The sequence below is a fragment of the Montipora foliosa genome, chromosome 14 (assembly GCF_036669935.1).
Source record: "Montipora foliosa isolate CH-2021 chromosome 14, ASM3666993v2, whole genome shotgun sequence".
NCBI lineage: Eukaryota > Metazoa > Cnidaria > Anthozoa > Scleractinia > Acroporidae > Montipora > Montipora foliosa.
The window spans coordinates 21820901-21830900 of NC_090882.1; the positions used below are offsets into that span (position 1 = coordinate 21820901).

The 10000-nt window shown below is 39.1% G+C and overlaps 1 pseudogene; it reads right to left on the minus strand.

The window, feature by feature from the left end:
- LOC137984971 (transcription initiation factor TFIID subunit 5-like) overlaps nucleotides 1–5945 on the minus strand; it is a 24210-nt pseudogene extending 18265 nt beyond the window's left edge.
- Nucleotides 5946–10000: the final 4055 nt, after the last annotated feature.

Below are 10000 nucleotides of genomic sequence, written 5' to 3' on the forward strand. Positions count from 1 at the left end.
CTTCATGTACACACCATGTACCTTACCTGTAAATGTTTCTTGAGCACTTGATACGTATCCTTTGACATTCTGATCACAAACTTGTTACTCCTGCATTGATGTGACACAAGACTATGTAAATGTTATGTCTGCAATGATTATTTTTAAATTTTCTTTGAACTACTCTTGTAATCCTCTTACCTCAACGTTCCCATCAGTTCATTACTTTTCATGTGTTCACGCCTAGTAATGGCTGCCAATTTGCTAAGATCTTCCTCATGGTAATCCTCTTGACTCCCACGAAAACAAGCAAAGAAAGACTGGGCTGAGAACAAACAGCACAGAATATGAAGGCATCGTACAACAAACGCTGTAGTGTCCATTAGTTTGACTGGTTTACAATAGAGAACAACATTGTTGTTACAAAGCATTGTCTGGAGGAGGCTTTTTTTTTTCAAATCTGTAAAATGAAGCCAAGATTGAAGCCACGGGCAAACTTTTTTTTAAAGCCATCCGAAACCATGCAAGTTTATCCACGACTGCAAGTACATCTGTAACAATGTGAAAAATTACTGTTACAGTACGAATTATTTAAATAAACATAGGGTCCAAGAAACTACATTGTATTGCCAACTTCAGTGTATTTCAAAGTTAAAGTTAATTGTCATAACTGATTATTTCTACCAGTGAAGTGAAGGCACTTGTGTAGCACTTCAAAATTAAGTTACAGCTGTACATGTAGGTTAAAGTTAACGGGAAAGGAAAAAGACACTTCCTAATGATTACAAAAGTAATAATAATTATTGGTATTAATGTATTTCCTTGCATTCCTGTACTTACATGTACCTGAAATCCTGTTATTTAACAATCATTCGCTGAAGGTGAGGTGAATAATAATTACGTTTTAGCATAATTACATAGGTGATTATTTGAAAAATATGCATTAATTTTTCTTTAACACAATTAATTTCTTCATCTGTCACCTCGACAAAATGTTCAGCTTTCGGCCATTTTGAAAACCCCGCTTAGGTGATTATCGCATAATAATCACCTCATCGGCAACCAATCAGTGCAGAGAATTTTCAATAATCACCTAATAAAAAAAATAATTATACTAATTTGTATATACATTGTACAGTACAATCAATTTTGAAAAATTAAAGACAGAGCTCTTTCTAGTATTCACCTTCTTTTTCACTTCCTTTATACACAAGCTCAAGATACATGTGAACAAACATTGGATACAGAACCATGGCTAACTCGGGCTGGAAAAACAAGGCACAACAGTTTACTGCACTTCCTTCACTGCCATGGTAAAAAAAGAACTTCAAGATACTATTCACAATTTTGAGAGCATGGTTTTATGGCTGTTGGTGGCTGATATTGAAAGGGTTCACATGGAACCTATGTGCTGGGGCTCAGATAACATCAACACTCTTTTAAAAGAACTGAAAAATGTCAACTGACAAGAGACTACTAGAGGCCCTTTTTTTGGACATAAGATAGACATAAGATTTCATCCCTGAGCCTTGAAACTTACACTCAAAGTAAACGGCCTTCGGATGAAAAATAATCAAAGCTCAAAATTTTGCCAGTCAGGTGTTAAGCGAACACACTTTCAAAATCTGAAGAAAAAAAGGAAGTGATTTTTTTTATCACATGTTTTACCAGATGATTTTACTAGTCAATGGGGCCCAGTGGTTCAGGAGTCAATACGTTAATAATTAATTATTTTTTGCAACATTTAGTTACAGGAACACTTGAGTGATTTTTATTTGAAGTGCCATCGTGAATGATACGTGCATGCAAAAAACAGAGATAGCTCAGGATCCACGGTTTGCCCCTATGTCCCCGCAGGTTTTATTTCCGGTGTGTTGCGCCCGCTATACATTTGAGAGAAATTTGATTCATTCAGCTGACGCGTGTTTCTTAGTTATGGCGTGTGTAGGTTACGAGCGCGCGCAGGTAAAAAACCCTTTGGAGCCCCCTTAATATTATTTCAATGATTATGGACATGTACTGTACACTGTACCTGAAATATGACAAAGCTGAATTCAGGAACATCAGAGACAAATGCAGAAAGAACTCAGGGCACAAATTTTCATGGGTCAAAACTCACTGTGTTGAACACGCGTGGCGGTTACTTAGCGATTGAATCCTCATGTGATACATGTACTTCATGTTGTGTGAGCTCACTTAACAACAACAGAATTACAGTAAACTGTAAAGGAATGTGGGGGACAAAGTGGGCTCAACTCACAGTCAGAAAACATGGAATGGGGCAGGCGGTTAATAGAAGAGTGAAGAAGTGAGTTTCGACTCATGGCAGAGGTCACAGAGACCTCTGCTACCAGGGAAGCACAGGATTTGCATGGAATTACTCAGGTTACACGGGTATCTTTTCCCATAGTTGTCAACCCAGTGAATGCTAGCAGGGAAATCCTGTACCCTCACATGACTTTAATCAATAATTACTAACTTATAACTTACATGTACTCTAATTTGACAGGCAAAAGAAAAGGTAGGCTCAGATGCTCACCTTGTATACATCAAGCGACTTCTCAACAAATGCTTGCAAACTAAATGAAATAATGACAAAATGAAACACTTTAAACAGACACTTGTAATTACAGTAAAACTTAATTATTAGATACATACACTTGTACAAAATAGATTGCGCCAGTCCTTGCTGAGTGAGACATAACTTAAAACAGGAAAAATTGTTTCAAAACAAGTTGTGTAAAGAAAGGTCTCAATTTCCTTTCTGTGGCCTCTGCAGTTTTTTGTACATTGAAACTCGCAATGTTTTCTGCAACTTGTCCCTGAATGAAATACTACTGTCCCATAATAATATTATAATGCAAGATAACTTGATGCAACATCACTGGGGACCAGCTTCATTTACACTAGCAAGTTTTCCTTGACAAGTTTTCCTTGGCAGTGTAAATGGAAAAATAAGAAAATTTTTTCCTTAACAAGTGTCCTAGTTGTTCAAACACTGGCAAGCTAGTTCTATAACAAGCTAGGACACTCGTCAGGGAAAACTTGTTATATTTCCCATTTACATTACCAAGGAAAACTTGTCAAGGAAAAATGTTTCAAGGAGATCTTGGTAGTGTAAACAGTCGGCAAGTTTTCCTTGACAAGTGGACTTGTCAAGGAAAACTTGCTAGTGTAAATGAGGCTTAATCCCTAGGCTGAGCATAAGAAGATGGTTTACAACTTGGACAAATGCTACCAACTTCTTGACATTGTTGACCAAAATAGAGTGGTATCACCTTAGCAAAGCAATGTGATATTACATTCTCTACATATCTAAGATAAGGAGTCACTGTACCTGCTGTAGTAGTCCTCATATCTCGTTGGATCAGCATCACTGAGTTATGATAATGATAACAAGTGTTAATATTATAGTATTATTTACCAAACATTAATAGCAACATCACTTTGGTGGAATGAAAGTGCCCCTGTGACCAAAAAATCAATTCCTATTTTCCTTTGGATTTCAAAACTATGTTACATGTAACTAAACACTAAGCGACCAAAGTCTTAAGCCTTGATTTAAAAAAGACACCTGTTTATTTTAACTGGAAGACTTTGAGCTGGATCGAGGAGAAAATGATGTCAAAGGCTCACTAGTTTAAGAATGAAATGTGTGTGTATGTCGCAGAATTAATATGCAGCACAGGAGTTTTGGGTTTTCAGACTTTTAAACTAGCATTTTGCATCTATAATCAGCTGCATTCACATGCTGAAATTCTAAGCTAGTGAGCTTGGTCAGTTTTAAACGTGAGTAAATGTGGACCATGAAATCTAAGACTTACACTCAAAGTAAACAGCCTTGGTATAAAAAGCAAAGCTCAACATTTTGTAGCCTGCACGCAGGCGGTTGGATGGTCGAAAAACCGGAATTCATAATGAGGTCGCCATCTTGGATTCGCGCGGCTAGGTCTGGGCCGGGTTGAGGGTCGACAAAGCGAGTGAGGGGAGGGGGGCGGAGAGGAGAGAGAAAAACCGCCTGCCCAAAAACCAGCCCCCTTTGAGTAGCACAATTTTGCAGTGTCCGCTGGTGGACGCTGTCTTCTGATTGGTCGGCAGAGATGCTGTCAATCAACACAAGATTTAATATTTCATATACCGCTCTTGTCACCATAGGCAAAATGATGAGCTCGAATGTAGATCGAGCGATTCAAAGTGCTTTAGATTTCTTGGCGACAAGAGAAAGGAGCGTTCTTTTGAAGCGTGAACAAAAACAGGCGATAGTTAGTTTACTAAATGGTGAAGATGTGCTGGCCATGCTTTTACTGGCTTTGGGAAAGGCATGATATTTACAGTGTTTGCGAAATCAAAGCCGCAGTTGATCGCAAAGTGCACCGACAGGAATATTGCCCACTGTTTTCTTGCTGCCAAATTTTTCAAACTTTCCGTATTAAACAAGAAATTGCAATGGGAAAAAACCTACACTTACCGTTTGCTGCAGTTTCTGCCGGTTTGCTTACATTTCTTACAGCTTTTTTAGTTGACCAGAGCAAGTTTGTTTACAGCTACACGCTTCAGTGATTGACAGCCTTATTACAGTCTCTTACTTATTGGTCAATTATTGTGGCATGACATGCAAGCGGAAGCTCAAAAGAAAGTGGGCGGCTACCGAGAAATGGCTGGTTTTTGGGCAGGCGGTTTTCTCTCCACTCTTCCCACTCCCCACCCCGTCGTTTTGTCGCGGGGCCCAGACCTATCCCACGCTCTTCCAATATGGTGTCTAATAGTGTTTTTTGTGGCGACACAACAACTACCGCCTGCAAGCAGGCTAAACATTTTGCCACTCAGGTGTTAAGCAAACATACTTTCAAAATCTGAAGAAAAAAAGGAACTGATTTCTTTAATCACAGGGACACTTAAAGAGGGAAGCACATTAATTTAACACTATATAATAATAATAATAATAATAATAATAATAATAATAATAATAATAATAATAGCATTACACATCCCAAGGCTCTTCTCTCCAACTTTAACACCACTCCTGCCTTCGAATTCTCTTCTTGCACAAATCCCATAATACACCTCTTTTACCCCCCAAAAATTTTGCATAAATTATCATTGCTTGCATTTTCTGGGTGTGGTGCAAGGATGGCGCAGTGGTGAAAGCACTTGCCTCCCACCAATGTGGCCTGGGTTCTATCCCCAGAGTCGGCGTCATATGTGTTTTGAGTTTGTTGGTTGTCTACTCTGCACTGAGAGGTTTTCTCATACTCTGGTTCCCCTCTCCTCCAAAAACCAACATTAATGACTTGATTTCCATTAATAACAATAATTATTGTTAATTTCAGTTTACAGTGTCCCAAATTAGTGCTCCAGCGCTAGAACGACTAGACACTTACATAAACTTCCTTTGCTTTTCCTTTCCTTTCCTCCTGGGACACAAAGATGTCCCAAAAGAAATCGAAAACAATGCTACGCAAATTTTCTGGGGGTAGAAGAGGTGTATTATGGGATTTGTGCAAGTAGAGAATAAAACGGTATCAACCTAAGGACAAAACTCGCCTGTTGTAAGCAGACAAAACTGAAGAGATATCTGGCTCAACATCTGGAGTAGTCTGAAGATTTATTTCTTCCAGAGAATCAAAACAGTTGGCCTCTTGCCTGAGGATCTTCTCAGTTTCCTTTGAGGACAACATAAGAATTGTGTTAAAAAGCTGAATGAAGTACTATATACGGTATTACTTTAAGCAAACTTCTCCTTACAAGTTAACGCCGCCGCGTACGCGCTACGCGCTACGAATCATTAACTTTCCTTACAGGTAACTTGTTCTTCTTCAAAAACTGCAGCACGGCAAGCAATGTTTCTTTTTCTTTTTTAGATGAGTTCGATTTGGAAGTTGTGGTGACTCCTGCTGCAGATGAAACCGGGTTGGCCGCCATGTTTGACTACAACAACGCAACGGCGTGCATGCTTCATGCGGGTCATGTATGACCCAGTGAAATGTCCAAGGCCACGGTAACTACATTCAAGTACACTAAATGAAAAGTCCACTATATTGTTTTTGCACATCACTACCCATTAGGACGCTTGCCAACACTACGCACCACTTACAATCAAATTTGTACCTTGCGGCAATGGAGGTTCAGGTAAGTCATTTTTATTAAATTTCGTCCCCATATTTTTAACTGTCATGTATGATCGTTACATTCCCATTCAAAGTCGTATAGTTTCCGCTAGTTGGCAGTTCCCAAGGATCCCAAGGATCTTGGGATACCTGTGCTGTTCAGCACGAATTGCGGTAAACCAATTTTAGAATAAAACAAGACGCCCACAAGGGCGTATCCGTGGAATGCGCAAACAGTTAACACAAATTGTCCAGTTACAGTGAACTTCAAGTACAGGTAGACTTCGGAAAATGGCGAAAGATTACTAGAAAGATACATCTGTAATATAACTTAAAGTTTTTTGTTGTGAAAACTCATTACTAATGTTACTAAATTTGCAAATGCAAACAACGAAGCCCTATTAGCAGGTTATCAGGATACGGGATCTTTTATTTATTTATTTTTTGGAAGGAGACTTAATTCAAATCCTACAGTTTTACTTGCTTCGTTAACTCCTTTCATCCAAAAATTACAGGATCAGCCTTAAATCATCCGAAAAACTTATTACAAATCACAGTTCAACAACTTATCATCCCGGCTGGGCCAGTTGTTCAGAAACTGGGTTTTAAAACGAGTTTTATCCTCTACTCCCAAATGCTGTTCAAGGCTGATATTCAGAAAAACTTTACATTAGAAGAAGTCAATCTTGAAAAACAAAAATAAGCAAAGGAAACTGTGACCAAAAAGTTGAAAACATGAAACAAAAGTTTACGCTAATCCTGGATTAAGGTAATTGGCTTTCGAACAACCGGGCCCTGTAATCGACGTCTGGTTCTGTAATCCTGGTTTAGTTCCTTACAAACTGTATAAATTTGCCGTGGCGAAGACAAGAAGACAACATCCGTGCTCTATTTCTCTTAATGCTCAAAAATTCCGTAATTGCGTGTTGTATAGTCCAGTCCAAAGTTCTAATTTTGCAATTCCATAATCTTGATTTCAGTAACTTGGTACCAAACGTTCCACAATAACTTGAAATCTCGTTAAGAAAAATTCTTAAATCCAGTAGTCCAGTCCGGATTGAGATCGTCAAAACTCTCTCTATCATCGATTCAAAATTCAACAAAAGCTACAAGTAGTAAATAGTTATCAGAAACTACAACAGTTCGTCCTGATTCTACACTCGAGCTGAACAAAAAACCCAAAAAACCCTTGTCATCGTTTTCGAGAGAACAGACAAACAGCCGAAACTGTTCTGTGCCTGCCCCTTACGGCACTGAAAAAGTACCGTACGTTGTACAATAGTACTTGACCGTAGTCCTTGGCCAAGAAACTAATCTTAGCCAAAAGCCCGAGAAGCGATCAGGATACGGGATAATTAGGTAAAAAAATTGTGGGGATATGAGATTTTTAGTCTGGAGGTGGGGGGGGGGGGGGGTAGAATTGAGGAGATACGGGATATTTTTTAAAGTAAGAACGCATTGCGTGTGGTAGTGCAGTAACTTGACAGTGTTTTTTTCCATAACTGTCAACTGAGCGGCGTTTTGTTTTTTCCAGGATATTCAAGTCCTTGCACAATATGTAGCTCTAATAGTACACGACATTGTTTGGTATCGTAAATCATTACGGTGCCATGGTAGACATCTTTGCTATATACCCTCTAAGAAGACATGTGGTTCAGTAAAATACGAAGCCCAGAACGATTGAAGAAAATAACAGGAAATCGAGAAACATTTGGCTTCAAAGCTGACATGTTGATCATTTACAACTTCTTTTTCACCACAAGCTTAAGCGTGTACTCTGAGCTTCTGACACCTTTCCAAGACCAATGTTACTAAAGTTTTTTTTTCCCTTTCCAGCGGGGTTAGTATCTGGATGGGGGACGTTAAAATATGCGACTTTTGCTGTCAGGAACATACGCCCAAAAATTCTATTTTAACGCTCAAAAATGCGAACAAAGCAAGGTACAGATTTTGCTAGCCTGCTTTATGCAAAACAAATATTGACGAAAAAGTAAATAAATATTAATATGTAGTTTTTAAGGAGAGCAGAAGGAACTTTTAGGAAGTGTTGATCGAGAATAAAACAATTTGCCATCAGCGAAAAACATTTCGGGAGATTTTTGTTACGTTCCATCAGAGTTCAATTTTTCTATCGTACTTTTGGTCATACAAGTAAAATCGCAAAATCGGAAGTGACATCGATTTTAGCGGCCGCCTGTGATCAAGTTATACCTTGCGTGTTTACTCGAAACTAATGAAGTATTCGTTGTATGCAAAATAATAATGTTCACAGTGGAACACACAAGTACGAAGCAAGATCTAGAAATAACGTAGAAAATTCTCCTTACCTTTAAAGCTTGCCTTTCTCAAAGAAAAAGCATCTATCCACTTTATCGAATAGTTTAATACTGAAACAATCATGGCGGGCGGAAAGATTCTATTATAAATGTTTGCTTTCACCAAGTTTACGGAAGTGTGTCACGGTGGCCGAGTGGTCTAACGCGCTAGCAGAGAAAAATCGTGATGGCTTGGGAAGTGTAAGAGTTCTCCTCGGGGCAGGGAAGTTTGGAAATTCCGTAGGGAATATAAATCAGTCCACCCGATCGGAGATTAATTCAATATCCGTGGGATATGCACATTTGTGACTACCAACAAAAAAAAGATTCCAGCCCGGATTTAAGACGTGGATGCCTTCGGCATTCCACGTAATAAATATCTGGGGTAATTTAAATCCACCTTTCGTTAAGTTGCCGACTCTACGGTTCAAATATTAATGAACGGTTGTTAGTAGTTCACGGTGGCGGAACGGGCTTAATAATGACTCACACGGGTTTAATAATGACTCACACCCGGAAGTGTGAGCTTTGTCGTTTTTTGTTTCCCATGGGACCATATACCGCTGCAAACATGATTGGCGACGGTAAAAAGCCGAACTTTTGGTTGAATATTGAAAGTCAGGGTCCACATATTCACTAGCCGGTTCCAGGCTATCAGATAGTCGAGAAAAGAAAAGAACTGCGTGTGAAAAGCAACCCAAGCGCCCACTCGCTTTTCACACGCAGTTCTTTCTTTTCTCGACTATCTGAGAGCCTGGAACAGGCTACATATTCATGAGAGGCGCAGTAATTTGATACTAAACGACCAACGTAACCATGTCTTGTCAAGTCATGATTTCAGTGTCTTAGATTGACGGCAACAGAGAGAAAAAAGAAGACATTGTAACACGGTGAATTTCAAACCCAGCATAGCAAGGGATAAAAATTACCATTTCTCTCCAGCCCCGTATGGGAGTGGGGGTGAAGGGAAATGTGAACCCTCCCACCCCTTGCAGGAGCTCAAGTGCTCCACAAGTAAGAAAATTTACTTCTACATATTGTGGTCATGGTGATTGAATCTCAGATGGAAGTTAAAAATATGAGTAATGAGATTGCTAGAATGAAATTTAAGGTTTCCAAAAAACAAAAGCTTCGTTCAATAAAATTGTCCTTTCCTCTCTGTTTTAAATTGACATTGACGTTGGCAGTTCTTCTTTCAAAGATCATAACTATAACTTGGTGGAAGAAGGCAACCTACGTAGCTTATGAGACTCATCTGACGTAACGTTGAGATGTGTCTAAAATCGAGGGACACATCGTTAATTAATGAGCTCCTATTAACCGAGCAGGAGGTCTGTATGGGAGAATCTTGACCGAGGTCGTGAGTACCGGACCGAACGCAGTGAGGTCTGTACACACGACCGAGGTCAAGATTCTCCCATACAGACTGACTAAGCTCGGTTAATAAGATGTTTATTATATGGCAAACAAGAACAATTTAATTCGTTTAATGTAACTGGTTAGTACTAACTGACATTTTGCTTGCGAACGGCGATGAGCTGAACTTAATTCTGTCAAAGTTTGCTCGTCATCCTCTCTTTTTTGTCATCATGCTGTTTG